The sequence below is a fragment of the Desmodus rotundus genome, chromosome X (assembly GCF_022682495.2).
Source record: "Desmodus rotundus isolate HL8 chromosome X, HLdesRot8A.1, whole genome shotgun sequence".
In the NCBI taxonomy this organism is placed as follows: Eukaryota; Metazoa; Chordata; class Mammalia; order Chiroptera; family Phyllostomidae; genus Desmodus; species Desmodus rotundus.
Window position 1 is genome coordinate 54,168,130 of NC_071400.1, and position 15,509 is coordinate 54,183,638.

Consider the following 15,509-nt stretch of genomic DNA (forward strand, 5'->3'; position numbering starts at 1 on the left):
GAGGGAAGGTGGCAGGTTTGGCTGGGGTGGGAGGGAAGAGAGGGGAGAAAATGCAGACAACTGCAATTGAACAACAATAAAGTAATTAAAAAAACAAAGCAACTTGTAGGCAAAAATTCACATTTTATATAGAGAACCTATAAAATGTGAGGCAGGCAAGTTTTTTCTTTAATGAAAAGTGTTTAATATAATAATTACATGCCATCCTTTACAAATTTTTGGAATTATGTTGACATTTGTTCTCAAGATACAAAATTGTTTAAGGATAGCTGGAAAGTCCACACTGGAACTTTGATCTGTCATTGTTTTATTACTATTAAAGTGATTTGTTATGTTTACTTCATAGTTTTCTTACCTGAGAGTTCTTAATGTATCCCTGATATTTTATTAGTTAGAAAAATTTGATATCCAAGAATTTGCCTGTGGATTCTGTACTTACTGGTATAAACATTAAGGACAAATACAGAGTGGCATAAATAATGCCCCATTTTCATTACAAAATCATAAGCATATAATTCTGTAACATAACAATATCATACTCAAGCACACCATACCACATTTTAGGTGCAATGTTCAAATTAAAACTATGCATGTTTATACTCATATTATTACCCTACCAACCACACTCAAGCAGGTCTTATTTCTGCTGGACCTTGTATCTACTGATTTCCTAGTTCATTTTTATTTGAACATACTATACTATGCTCAAACAGAAATATTAATTACTTACTTTCTTTATAAAATATTTTATTTATTTATTTTTAGAGAGAGGGGAAGGATGGGAAAAGAGAGGGAGAGAAACATTGATGCAAGAGAGAAACATCAATTGGTTGCCTCTCATATGCACCCCAATTGGGGATCGAACCTGCAACCTAAGCATGTGCCCTAACCAGAATCGAACTAGTGACCTTTCGCTTTGTGGGATGACACCCGACCCAACTGAGCCACACCCATCAGGGTACCTACTTTCTTTCTTAAAGGATACACAGGTTGCTGTATTTTTAAGTGTATGCCCCTTCCTCCAAGCAGTTCTCTTTAATCCAAAGTAGAAAATCATTTTCCTCAATATTCTGAAAGGGCTTTTTTTTTATACCATCCTCATTGTATTCATCATATAGATCATTGTATTATAGTTCTTTGTGTATGTGTTAATCTTCCTACTCCATAGTGAGGTCCCTCAGGCCAGGTACCAGGGCTGATCCAAACTTGTCTCTACCCACAACCAACACTTGATTATAAATATCTGTTCAATGAAGCCTTTGGTGGAGTGTAATGCTTGTAGGCAACCTTACTTTCCTCTTGTCAAGATATTTGTTTTAGTAAGCATATACTTTTATCCCAAGTTGTGTGCTGAGTGTGGATAGTATTATGAGCCTGGGTGAGACAGAGGTAAACAACAGAATCCCTAACTCTAAAAAGCCTACATTGCAGGAAGGAAATTTGCAAATCAACAATAAACATATTTGGCAGCTTTAATAAAAATAATCTTGCCATTATTTTGGATTAAATTTATTTATATTACATTTTAAAAGAATCAAAAGCAAATTCCTTTAAATTAAACAGAAAGGCTCTATCTCTGTAATTCTTCTTCCTTTTCCTGTAGGTGATAATAGATTTTCATTTAGAAGTCATTGAGTTCCATCCAGGCACTATGCTTGTTTTTAGGGAACCTGTCACCAAGGAAACTGTAAATTCTCAGACCTTCATATTTTTAAAAATGACCTAGGGTGTTTGTGTTTGCATATTCCATAGATTTAAGACTAGAGATTTTGTTTCTGTAGGTCTGGAATGGGGTCCAAAAATGTGCTTTTTAACAAGTTTCTTTCCTCTCCCCTTCAATACACACATACTCAGTGTGAGCAAGGCAATTGACTCTGATGCCCATGATCCACACACAAGAGAAACCTTGTCTTAGGCCTTCCTAGCATATTGCCCACCTACCAGTTTGTTTTCAATGTAAATATAAGGACTTAGTACTGAAGACTAACTACCAGTTTTTGGAGATGGGTTAGGGATAGACTATCTCAAAGGAAGCAATATTTGAGATAAACCTTGAAGGGTGAGAACAGATGATTCTGAAAGACTTTTCAAACAGAGGGAACAGAAATAAAATAAATTTGAGAAACATGCGTAGTAAGGGAATAGCAAGCAGGCTGGCTCCGTACAAATCAAGGACACAGGAAGAGTAGTAAGAGTCCCATCTCCACTACATGCTAGCTGAATGACCTTAGAAAGGTGTATAATCTCTTTTTTTTCCTTCACCCAAGGACATTTTTTCATTGCTTTCAGAGAGAAGGAGGGAGGGAGGGAGGAGGGAGAGAGAGAAAGAGAGAGAGAGAGAGAGAGAGAGAGAGAGAGAGAGAGAGAGAGAGAGGAATATTGGTCCCTTCCTGGTATGCGCCCTGGCCAGAGATTGAACCCACAGCCTGGGTATGTGACCTAACTGGGAATCTAACCTGAGACCCTTTGGTCTATGGGACAATGCTCCAACCAACTGAGCCACACTGGCCAGGACAGATGTATAACTTCTTCGAATTTCAATTCCCTCACCTGCAAGATAGTAATAATAACACCTACTGAGTTGTAAGAATTAAAGAAGACATATGTGAATACTATGTGAGCATATAGCAGGCCTTTAATAAATTATAATTGTTATCATTAATGCTATCCATATCTTGAAATTTTCTATCAGTAAAATGAACATATAGACATAAAGTTAAAAATAGAGATTATAAAGGTTTTAAAAAAACACATTCATTTACTCAAGAATTATCAAGGGAATTGAGGCACAATTGAGCTAAGCATTAATCCTATTCACTGAACTGCATCTATGGACAACTTAAAATGTATCCAACATTGGACAATTCTCTCAGTTCCCTTTTCCTTTTTAAATATATAGACACAGACAGAAGGGCAACTTTGTTCTATTGCACCAAAAAATAAAATATCTTAATCCTGAAGTCTTGGCCCAAATATAACCTATACTCCCTTCTGCACAAACAAGATCCTATTTCTCAAATAATGGAAATTCCCCATTGCCTGGGAGGTGAAGTCTGAGGTCTTAATAAAACTGCATTGTTTCCAATGGCTGGTTGCTGCCTCCGCTCTCACCACCGACTTCAAGTAACATCTTATAATTCAGGAGAATGCATCTTCCTAATACATAACTATAACTCAAATACATCTTTTCACCCAAGCCCAGGTCTTAAATATCCTATCAAATGAGTTCATTTTTGTAAGTATTATAAACAGTGGTTGGCTCTTGATATTTACATATTAAGTAAAATATTTCAATTTTATAAGGTAGAAGACCACGCTAAATAAATTCTCTGTCTCTCGCCCCTTTTGGAGACTGCCCTGTGCAACCTGGGTTTTGTGAGTTTCTTCCTTTTTGATTGATTATTCCAAAATAAATGTCTTAGAGAAATCTTTCCCAGTCCAATAATGGGATCAGTGTGTGATTGCCTGAATAATTAGAGCTAAGATGGGAAATAAAAAGAAGAAACCAGATATTACAGAGTATAGATTTGATTGTTGATTTGCAGACAAATGCTTGATAAAGTTCTAGGATTCTAGGATTCTTGAAAAATGCTTTACATGGAGGCTGCATGAAGCAAATCTAAGTGTATTACCTCCCTCAGCCAGTGTCAAAGCCTGTGAAGGGTTGGAATTATACTCCTGTTTTACACAGTACTCTTTGTCCCTACTGTGATTATTGCAAAGTATCTCAGATGCATATTTGAGTATCACAATGCCACTCATTACACAAGTAATGCTCAGCATACTGGCAGTTCATACATTGTCAATGAAATAGAGAGAAGGTGTTAAACTTATGTAAGTAGTTTCAGTAAACTCAAAACCCCCTTTGGGATTGCTCTAATTTATCTTCTTCCTGTCCAAGAAGGATTGGGACTTTCCATTTGGAAGGTTACTTTTCCTCTCCTTCTCAAAAATTTCCCCCAAAAGTTTATACTCCACTTACTTTTGTGACTCTATAATTTTGTAATTTTCAATTATGTCTTTCAGTATTTTAAATGATACTTTCAATAGGTTATAAATAGCCACTTCTCCTGAACACCTGACTCATCACTGGTTCTTGTTGAGTAGGTAAAACTTAATATCCATGAAATCCTTGATCCTTGAATTTGACATACTTGTAGCCTAACGGGAGAGACAAGAAATTAAAAAGTAACTAAAATGACAGTAACCAGATGGGAGATTGGAGGGGATAATATGGGGAAAAAGGTGAAGGGTTTTTAGAAACAACTATAAAGGACACATAGACAAAACCAAGGGGGGTAGAATCAGGGGAGGGAGGTGGGGATAGCTGGGGTGTTGGGGGAGTGTTGGGGGGGAAATGCAGATAATGGTAGTTGAACAATAATAAAGTAAAATAAATGGAATAAAGTAACTAAAACACTAATTCAAAACATGAATACTCATTCTGGGCCAGGTGCTGTATTGAGTACCTTTCATGTAATAATCTCCACAATAATCCTATGAGGTATATATTAGTGTTATCCTGATTTTTAGATGATAAAATTGAGAGAGGAGGAAATTATGAGCACATTGAACACAATTTAATATTTAGTCCATTTGAATCATTCTAGTTTTGCCTCAGTGAAGGTGAGACCTTTGTTATCAAGACAACTCCCTGCAAATGAACCAGATTCAGTCATGGGGATGCTGCTCAGAATTCTTTTAAGTGACTGGGTGAGATTAGACTTTTCTAGGACCTGAGAATATCTCCACCCTTACAGAGTCAGAGGGAAGATGCACTCAGGCTGGAAGTCTTGGTTTGCCATCATGGGAGGCTTTGAGACAGTTGTCTTTTCTAATTTCATACTCAAAGCTTTGGATGCACCATGAATTTTTCTAATTCATCTAGAATAGTGGTTGACTTCACAGACTCTGTAGACAGTGCATGAGTTTACATCCCAACTCTTCCTTTTCTTTAGCTAAGTTACCTACCCTCTCTGTGCATCAGATTCTCCATTTGAAAAGTAGGATTTATAATGGTACCTATCATATATGTTTGGTGGAGAAGTTAGGAAATGATAGATTGGGAGGAGGTACTAAATAAATAGTATCTGTTATTTTACATGCCTTACTAATGAACTGCTCTTACTTTTCCTTGAATTTCTTTCAATCTTCAGTCTCTGCCATTTTGTAGTGGTAACTAAGCTCCATCTCTAAGCCCAATGTGTCTTCTCTACAGACCACTGAAGCAACCATGCTCAGTTGATGCTGTGTGCCACTTTCTTTACATTTTGCTACCCTCATATTTGATTTGGATTCATTTGACATTCTGCCATTAAATAGTCTATTTGGCTGGTGTATGCAAACTGGAAAGACACTCAGTTAGAAAGAATGATGAGCTCACTTGGAAGAACACCCATTTGAATCCTGTACTCCACTACTGTTCGTTCCTCTACTGAAGAACCTTCCATAGAAGATGCTGCAGAATGTGGGAGGAGAAAGTACCCATTAATGAGTCACAAGAATCATGTAAGATCCTGTTTATTCAACAAACATTTTGGGGGACCCACTATACCCCAGACTCTCTGAAAGGCACTGGGGATACAGTAATGAAAAAAAAAAGTTATTGCTATTTAGAATCTTGTAGTGTAGTTTGGGAAAGCATAAATAAACAGATGATTAGAACAGAGTGTGGCAAGTCCTATGATGAAAATAAACAAAGGTACTGTGCGGAGCCTGGAGGAGGTCCTAGCCCAGACTCCTGTTAAAAGCTGTTCAGCTTAGAGGATGAGAAAAGCCTCTCAAATAGCAGTGATCCAGGTCCACTTCACCTCACATTTGCAATATTGTAGCAGCCACCCAACTATTCTTCATGGCTCCAGCAAATCTAATCCATTTTTGGCAGAATTGTAGGTGGATTTATAAGAAAGATCTGAAATGTCAAAAAGTAGCTAAAATAAACATATCAATCATTAGAAAAAATTACTGGAAAACAAAAGAAATTGATAAAAATCAAACCAGACAAAGCACCATGTGTGTCAAAATTGAATTATCTCCTGTAACTGTGCAAATATACAAACACACAGATACACACAGACACATGTGCACACACACAAAACAGTTAAGTTTTGTGTATTCTGAGGAAATTTTGAAATGTGTTTATGTGCTTTTAGGAAATTCTGAATATCCTTTTTATAAAATATTTTTGCTAGATTTTATAAATGATGAGAAAATCTTGCAGTTGTCAAGCAGGTATATTGTTACTAAATTTATTCAGTTTTGAATTTAAAAAGTTCAATTCATTTTCCAATAATAACAGTTCTACATGCTTCTCAATGTTTCTTCAATTTAAAATTTTTGCCTTTGGCACTAAATAAGCTGTTAAGAAGTAAAGTGGTCAAAAGAAATATTACCAGCCCTTAGCTCACTGGTTAATGACTTTACTTAATCCAAAAGATGATTTTAAAGCATGCTTTACATTCTCACTATAAATTTTTAATTTTCTGGATAATTTGTTTTCGTAAATTTTAATGCTTTTTTTTTTTTTTTTAGTCAAGGAGGCTAATTTTACCTATTTAGTATTTTTAAACCATTGTAAATTATTTTGTTTTTAAGCAGGGTTAATAGTCTTCATAACAAAGAAAAACAAAGAAAAATCTCATAGTTTGAATAAGAGGTTGAGTGACTTGGTTTAGGATAGTTTTGAAAGAGACGTTAAATTTACTGAATAGGATTTATTTAAATTTAAATTTAAATTTTTTATTGTTATTCAATTAGAGTTGTGTGCCTTTTCTCCCCATCCCACAACACACCCCAGCTGAAACCCCAACCGTCCCCAACCTCCACCCTCCGCCTTGATTTTGTCAATGTGTCTTTTACCGTAGTTCCTGTAATCCCCTCTCCTCACTGCCCCCTCACCACTCCCCCCTGCCCATTGTTAGATTGTTTTTAACTTCAATGTCTCTGGTTATATTTTTCTTCTATTCATTATGTTCCAGTTAAAGCTGAGATCACATGGTATTTGGACATCACCATCTGGCTTATTTCACTTAGCATAATGCTCTCCAGTTTCATCCATGCTGTTACAAAGGATATAAGCTCCTTCTTTATCTCTGCTGTGTAGAATTCCATTGTGTAAATATACCATAGTTTATGGATCCACTCCTTTGCTGATGGGTGTGTAGGTTGTTTCCAGTACTTGGCGATGGTAAATTCTGCTGCTATGAACATTGGGGTGCACAGGTTCTTTTGGATTGGTGTTTCAGGGTTATTAGGGTATAATCCCAGCAGCAGATATGCTAGGTTGATGCTAGATGATACCTCATTGTGGTTTTAATTTGCATCTCTCTGATGGCTAGTGATGCTGAGCATCTTTTCATATGTCTCTGGGCCCTCTGTATGTCTTCCTTGGAGAAGTGTCTGTTCAAGTCCTTTGCCCTTTTTTTAATTGGGTTGTTTGTCCTCCTGGAGAGGAGTCATGTGAGTTCTTTATATACTTTGGAGATCGGGCGCTTTTCTGAGGAATCATTAGCAAATATGTTTTCCATACTGTTGGTTCTCTTTGTAATTTAGTGCTGTGTTATTTAGCCATGCAAAAGCTTTTCATTTTGATGAGGTCCCATTTGTTTATTCATTCCTTTGTGTCCCTTTCTTTAGGGGACATGTCTGTGAGGGTGTTGCTGCGTGGAATGTCTTAGATTTTCCTGCCAATGTTTTGCTCTAGGACTTTTATGGTGTTACGACTTCTATTTAAGTCTTTTATCCATCTTGAGTTTATTTTTGTGTATGGCATAAGTTGGTGATCGAGTTTCACTTTTTTGCATGTAGCTGTCCAGATCTCCCAACACCAGCTGTTGAAGAGGCTGTTTTGCTCCATTTTATGCTCCTGCCTCCCTTGTCAAATATTAATTGACCGTAAAGACTTGAGTTTATTTCTGGGCTCTCTGTTCTGTTCCATTGGTCTATGTGCCTGTTTCTATGCCAGTACCAGGCTGTTTTGATTACAGTGGCCTTGTAATGCAGTTTGATATCAGGTATTGTGATCCATCCTGCTTTGTTCTTCTTTCTCAAAATTGCTGCAGCTATTCCAGTCGTTTATGGTTCCATATAAATTTCTGAAATGTTTGTTCTATATCAGTGAAATATGTCATGGGTACTGTAGTAGGGATTTCATTGAATCTATAAAATGCTTTGGGTAGTATGGGCATTTGGATGACGTTAATTCTTCCAAACCATGAGCATGGTACATGCTTCCAATTGTTTGTGTCTTTCTTCATTTCTTTCTTCAGTGTTGTGTAGTTTTCTGAGTACAGGTCTTTTACCTCCTTCGTTAGGTTTATTCCTAGGTACTTTATTTTTCTTGTTGCTATATCAAATGGGAGTTTTTTCCTGATTTCTGTTTCTGCAGTTTCGTTGTTGGTATACAGGAATGCCTTTGATTTCTGAGTATTGACTTTGTATCCAGCTGTTTTGCCAAATTCATTCATTAGGTCGAGTAGTTTTTTGGTGGAGTCTATAGGATTTTGCATGTACACTATCATGTCATCTGCAAACTGTGACAGTTTCATTTCCTCCTTTCCAATTTGGATGCCTTTTATTGCTTTTTCTTGTGTGATTGCTGTGGCTAGGACTTCCAATACTATGTTGAATAAGAGTGGTGAGAAAGGACATCCTTGTCTTGTTCCTGATCTTAGTGGGAAAGCTCTAAGTTTTTGTCCTTTCAGTATGATGTTGGCTGTAGGTCTATCATATATGGCTTTTATTATGTTGAGGAATGCTCCCTTTATTCCCACTTTGCTGAGGGTTTTTATCAGAAATGGGTGCTGTACCTTATCAAATGCTTTTTCCACATCTATTGATATGATCATGTGATTTTTGTCTTTGCTGTTGTTGATGTGATGTATTATGTTTATTGCTTTGCGAATATTGTACCATCCTTGCGTCCATGGGATGAATCCCACTTGGTCATGGTGGATGATGTTTTTAATGTATTGCTGGATGCGGTTTGCCAATATTTTCTTGAGAATTTTGGCGTCTAAGTTCATCAGCGATATTGGCCTGAAGTTTTCTTTCTTCGTTGTATGGTTATCTGGTTTTGGGGTTGGGATGATGCTGGCTGCATAAAAAGAATTTGGGAGACTTCCATCAATTTGGACTTTTTTGAATAGTCTGTGAAGTATAGGGGTTAGCTCTTCCTTAAATGCTTTGTAGAATTCTCCTGTGAAACCATCTGGTCCAGGGCTTTTGTGTGTTGGGAGTTTTTTGATGACTGCTTCAATTTTGTCTGCTGTTATTGGTCTGTTCAGGTTTTCTGCTTCTTCTTCATTCAGTTTTGGAAGATTATATTTTTATAGAAATGAGTCCATTTCAACTAGGTTTTCAAATTTCTTGGCACACAGTTCTTCGTAGTAATATCCTACAAACCTTTGTATTTCTGTGATATTAGTTGTAATCTCTCCTCTTTCATTTCTAATTGTGTTTCTTTGGATCCTCTCTCTTTTTTTCTTGATGAGCCTACTTAAATGCTTGTTGATTTTGTTTATCTTTTCAAAGAACCAGCTCCTGGATTCATTGATCCTTAGAATTGTGCTTTTAGTCTCTATGTCATTTAACTCTGCTCTGATCTTGGTTATTTCCTTCCTTCTACTTGCTCTGGGCTGTCTTTGTTGTTCTTCCTCAAGCTGTTGTAGGCGTAGGGTTAGGTTGTTTGTTTGAAATGTTTCTATGTTTTTAAGGTAGGCCTTGATTGCTATGAACTTCCCCTCTCAGGACTGCCTTTGCTGTGTCCTATAGGTTTTGGGTTGTTTTGAGTTCGTTGTCATTTGTTTCCAGAAAGTTTTTGACTTCCTCCTTATTCTCCTTCTTGACCCATTTATTGTTTAATAGCATGCTATTCAGTCTCCATGATTTTGAGTGTTTGGGTATTTTTTCCTTTGGGGTTGGTTTCTAGTTTCAATCCCTTGTGGTCAGAGAAAATGCTTGATATGATTTAAATTTTCTTGAAATTGTTGAGGATTGCTTTGTGTCCTATCATGTGGTATATCTTTGAAAAAGTACCATGTACACTTGAAAGAATGTGTATTTTGCTTGTTGGGGATGACAAGCTCTCTATATTTATGTTAAGTCCATTTTATCTAGGGTATTGTTAGGTGACCCAATATCATTCTTGATATTTTGTTTGGAAGACCTGTCCATTTTTGACAGTGGGGTGTTAAAGTCCCCTACTATAATTGTGTTGCTGTCAATATCTTTCTCAAAGTCCTCCAAGATTTTCTTTATGTATTTGGGTTCTATATTGGGTGCATATATATTTACGGTGTTTATTTCTTCTTGGTGGATTCTTCCTTTGAGTATTATGAAGTGACCTTCTGCGTCTCTCTTTATGGCCATTCCTTTGAAGTCTATTTTGTTTTATATGAGTATTGTTACCCTTGCTTTTTTTTTCCTGCCCGTTTGCTTGGAAAATTAGTTTCCAGCCCTTCACTTTCAGTCTGTTTAGATCTTTTGTCCCGACATGGGTCTCCTGTAGACAGCATATGTGTGGGTCATGCTTTCTTGTCCATTCAGGTATTCTCTGTGTTTTGATTGGAGCATTCTCTCCATTTACATTTAAGGTTATTATCAACAGGTAATTATTCATCGCCATTTTTTCCTACCTGTGTTCCTCTCTCTTTCTCTTTCCTTTCCTTTCCTTATAGCAATCCCTTTAGAATTTCTTGCAGAGCTGGTTTGGTGGAAGTGTATTCTTTTACCGTTCTTTTGTCTGGGAAACTCTTTATTTGGCCTTCTATCTTGATTGAGATCCTTGCTGGGTAAAGTAGTCTTAGTTGCAGGAGTCTAGTTCTCATTACTTGGAATATTTTCTGCCATTCTCTTCTGGCTTGGAGCGTTTCCATTGAGAAGTCAGTTGCTAACCTTATTGGGGCTCCCTTGTCTGTTAATTCCTGTTTTTCCCTTGCTGCCTTTAAGATCCTCTCTTTGTCTTGGAGATTTGCCATTTTAATTATGATGTGTCTTGCAGTGGGCCTCTTTGGGTTCCTCTTGCTTGGGACACTCTGTGTTTCCTGGATTTGGGGGACTTTTTCTCTCCTCAGGTTAGGGAAATTTTCCATCATTACATTTTCAAACAGGTTTTCTATTCCTTGTTCTTCTTCTTCTCCTTCTGGTATTCCTATTATATGGATATTGTTAAATTTCATGTTGTCCTGCATTTCCCGTATTGCCTCTTCTTTCTTTCTGAGCCTGTTTTCCTTTTCCTGCTCTCTCTGGGTGTTTTTTCCTACTTTGTCCTCCAGCTCGCTGATCCAATCCTCTGCTTCATCAAGTCTGCTTTTCATTCCTTCTACTGTGTTCTTCAATTCAGAAATTGTATTCTTCATTTCCTCTTGGCCCTCGTTGATAGTTTCTATTTCCTTTTTCATGTTGATATAGTTTGCAGTGAGTTCATTGTAGTTTCCCTGTCGTTTCTGGTAGTTCTCTGTGAGCTCAGAGAGCTCAGTGAGCTTCCTGATGACCATTGCTTTGAACTCAGTATCTGATAGTTGACTTTCCTCTTTTTCAGTTAGCATTCTTTCTGAAGCTTCCTCCTTTGCTTTCATTTGGGGATTGTTTCTTTGTCTTTCCATTGTTTTTGAGACTCTTCTTGTTAGCCTCTGCTTCTTAAATTGATCTATTCTGACTCCCTGGGCTTATGATATGCACTTCTATGGTAGAATGCCAATGGGATTCTTTGATGCTGTATCCTTAATCTCCTGTGCTCACTGGTCTTGAGCTGATGTTTATGGGTGTAACACGGTCTAACTCTCGTCTTTTCAGCACTCCATGTTTTGTTGTCTCACCTGTGGGAAAAAGCCAAAAATGGGCGGGGGGAAAGAAGGGAAGGAGGGAAAAAGGGAATAGAAAAGGAAAGGAAGGAAGGAAGAAGGAATAAAGAAAGATCAGAGGCAAGATAAGAAGGAATTTTAACAAAAATTAAAAGAAAACTATAAATAAAAGAAGGTAGGAAGAAGGAATAAAAAAAGGTAAAAGATGGATGGAAGAAGGAATAAAAAAAGAAAGAAGTACAGAATGGAAGAAGGAATTCAGGGAGAAAGGGGGAAAGAAAAAAATTCTTCTGCTGGCTTTATTTTTTTTAAATTTTTTATTGTTATTCAATTACAGTTGTGTGCCTTTTCTCCCCATCCCTCCCCCCCACCCAAGCCACACTCACCTCCCTCCCCCACCTCCACCCTCCCCCTTGATTTTGTCCATGTGTCCCTTATAGTAGTTCCTGTAATCCCCTCTCCTCACTGTCCCCTCCCAACTCCCCCCTGTCCATTGTTAGATTGTTCTTAACTTCAATGTCTCTGGTTATATTTTGTTTCCTTTTTTATTTTCCATTTATTATGTTCCAGTTAAAGGTGAGATCATATGGTATTTGTCCCGCACCGCCTGGCTTATTTCACTTAACATAATGCTCTCCAGTTCCATACATGCTGTTGCATGGGATATAAGCTCCTTCTTTCTCTCTGCTGTGTAGAATTCCATTGTGTCAGGTTAGTTCTGCTGGTCTTCCTGTCTGGGGAACTGGAGGGGGTGGTTGGAATGATTGGTTTCACTTTTCTCCCTTCCTGAGCCACACTCTTCCCTGTTGTTCAGCCTCCAGTCCAGTTCCTCAGGGTCCTTCTGGTCCCCCCTAGGCCTTTAGTTCACCAGCTGTGGCTGAGTTGCGCCAATTAGGGGCAACTCACATTTCACCTTCTTGGTCTTTGCTGTCTTAGATGCTAGGGGCTCTTGGTGCTGCTATGGGGTAGTTCAGCCCCCTACTGGGTCGAGTCTTTCTGGGGAATGCAGTCTCTCCTAGCCCTGAATCTCCCCTCTGCTGGGCCTTCTGCCTTCCTCCTAGAGAGCCAGTAGGCCCTGCAGAGTTCTGAGTGCAGGGGCTATGTATGAGTTTTCAGAACCAGTGTTTTTTTGGCTGTGGTCGCCTGCAGGCAGCCAGGCCGTTGATAGGGTTGTGTTTGGACTTCACTTCTTTGCTGATCCCCTGCTTTGGGTCAGTGCGCAGGGCGGGGGGGGGGGGGGGTGGCAGCCAGCCACTGATCCAGTTGCGAGCTCACCCAGGAGCTTTTTGTGTGTGCTCCCAGGCAGCTGGTGCTTATCAGCGTGCCCGCCCACCCGGGGTTTCAGGTGTGGGCCCCTAGATATGCGCGTCAGCCCGGTTTCAGGTGAGCACTGGGGCTGCTTTTCCGTGCTCACAGTCCAGGGCTGAGGGGGGAGGGGCGCCAGAGGCTGCGGCTGCTGTGGCTGCTGCAGAGAGTTCTCTAACTAGCAACTACGTGCCTCTATTTTCTTTTCCTTTTTGAGAAGTTCTTCCTATTCAAGCCCCCCTGGTCCAAACAAGCACCTGGCTGCTCACACAGCCCAGCCTGGCTCTCTCCCACGAATCCTGCAGCCAACCCTGTGCCAGGGCAGGACTTCAGTCGCCCTCTCCTGCGCGGATCCCGGGGATCTTATTGTCCTTAAGCACTCTTCTTACCGTCTGATCTTTCGATGTCCTCTATCTTTGGTCTCCGATCTTCATATATGCTGGAATACTGTTGGCTGTTTGCTCTGCTCCTCAGATCAGCTAGGTATTTCACTGGTGTTGAGGGGAAGTGGACTCCGCTCCCACCTATCTGGCCACCATCTTTTTTCAGCCTAGCAGATTGTTCTTAATTTCAATGTCTCTGGTTATATTTTGCTTGCTTGACACAAACACTATTCTTATGTGGAGAAGAAAATCTGCTATTCAGTCTGAGACTGTAATAAAAACCTTTTCCTTCTCTCTGTTGATTTAAGTGTAGATTTTGGATATTTTGGAAAAAAAAACTATTTACATTTACCATTACAGAACTAAATCACAAAATGCAGGCTGGAACTAAATAGAGTTTCATATCTGCTGCCGGAAAATAATTGAGGACGGGTGTGAAGCCCTGTGTTCTATTTGTAATAGCTCCATTTTTTCTTTAATTGTCCCAACTAAGACACCCTGATAAAACAGCTGCAGGACCCATCAAATCCAATGGAATAAAAGATTCACTGAGGTAACCCATTGATTATTCTGGAAAAGCTGTGCTAACTTTGACGAAGTAATTGTATGGAGAGTCAGACTATTAAAAGTTCTATTGATTTTCTACATATTTAGATAAATGACACATCAGAAGATAGACTGGTGTTTAGGGTTCTGTGCTCCAAATAATCACTTATCAGGTGCTGCATATGTGCAAAGTATTTGGAAGTGGCTACATGGCATCCAGCTAAAAAAAAAAAAAAAAAAAAAAAAGAGAGAGAGAGAGAGAATGCAGGAAATATTTAAGATGCAAGCCTCCTCAGATCTCTTTCTTTCTCAAACATTCCCACCAGCTCCTTACTGCTCATTAAAATAGTTAGAAATCTGTTGCTGTGATAGCTAAGGCCTTCTACAGTAAAGTCTTACTCAACTTTGTGAACAAACTGAAACAGTTGCTTGTGCACAAAATTTACCCAAGCTTTCCTACATCCTTGCTTGTATCATGCCAGTTCTTCTATCTGAATGTCCTCCCTACCCTGCCTGTGCCTGTTGAAATGCAAGCAGAAATGTACACTTGAAACATATGTGACCTTGTTAACCAATATCACCCTAATAAATTATGTACAAATTCTATTTTGTCAAATATACTAAACCAAAACATTCAAGAAACATCTAGTGAAAGAATAAAAATAAAGAAACCACAAGATTTTAGATACATGCAGTATAATTAGTATAAATATGTTAGAATTTCTGACAGAGGCAAAACTGAGCACCATAGAATAGAATCCCTTAAAATTCATTTCCAGAGATGGCAGCAAGGTAGTTGGGAGCAGAGCCCAGTTTTCCCTGTGTCCAGCTGGAACACCTAGCAGATCTTCTGAGGAACAGAGTGAAGGGCCAACAGGATCCCAGCTTATATGAAGTTTGGAGGCCAAAAACTGCAGAGGACATTGAAAAACACATGGTGAAGAGATTGCACTGGGAGGGTAAGGTCCCTGGGATCTGTGCAGGGACAAAGGATGCTGTGGCCCCCAGCCTGGCACCTGCTGCAGGATACGGAGAGAAGAGTTAGATCACCAGTTCCTCCCTCTACCAGAGCACATAGGGTAGCTCTGCACCAGGAGGGACATGGATGCTGGAAGTTGCTGGGGAGAATAGAGACAAAGTGAGAGACACACAGACGTGGTACACATACGCTGGGACTGTGAACACCAGCACCAGAGAAACTGAGGTGCCAGGTGACACTGGAGAAGGGAGGAGTAGGGCTGTGTTGGACCCTGCTACAGATAGTCTCTGGACTGCTTGGAAATTTGGGCTGTATGAAAAGGCATGCGCTTCTTAAGAACAGCAGGCCGCTGTGTTGTAAGAAACTCTCCAGCAGCAGCTGGCTTGCCCCAAGGGTGATTTGAGCTGCATGCACCCAGATATTGAGTGGCTAAGTGGAGCTGTGTGCATGAGCTTGTCTTGCGCTGCACACCCAGAAGCTGATTGGAGCTGCGCC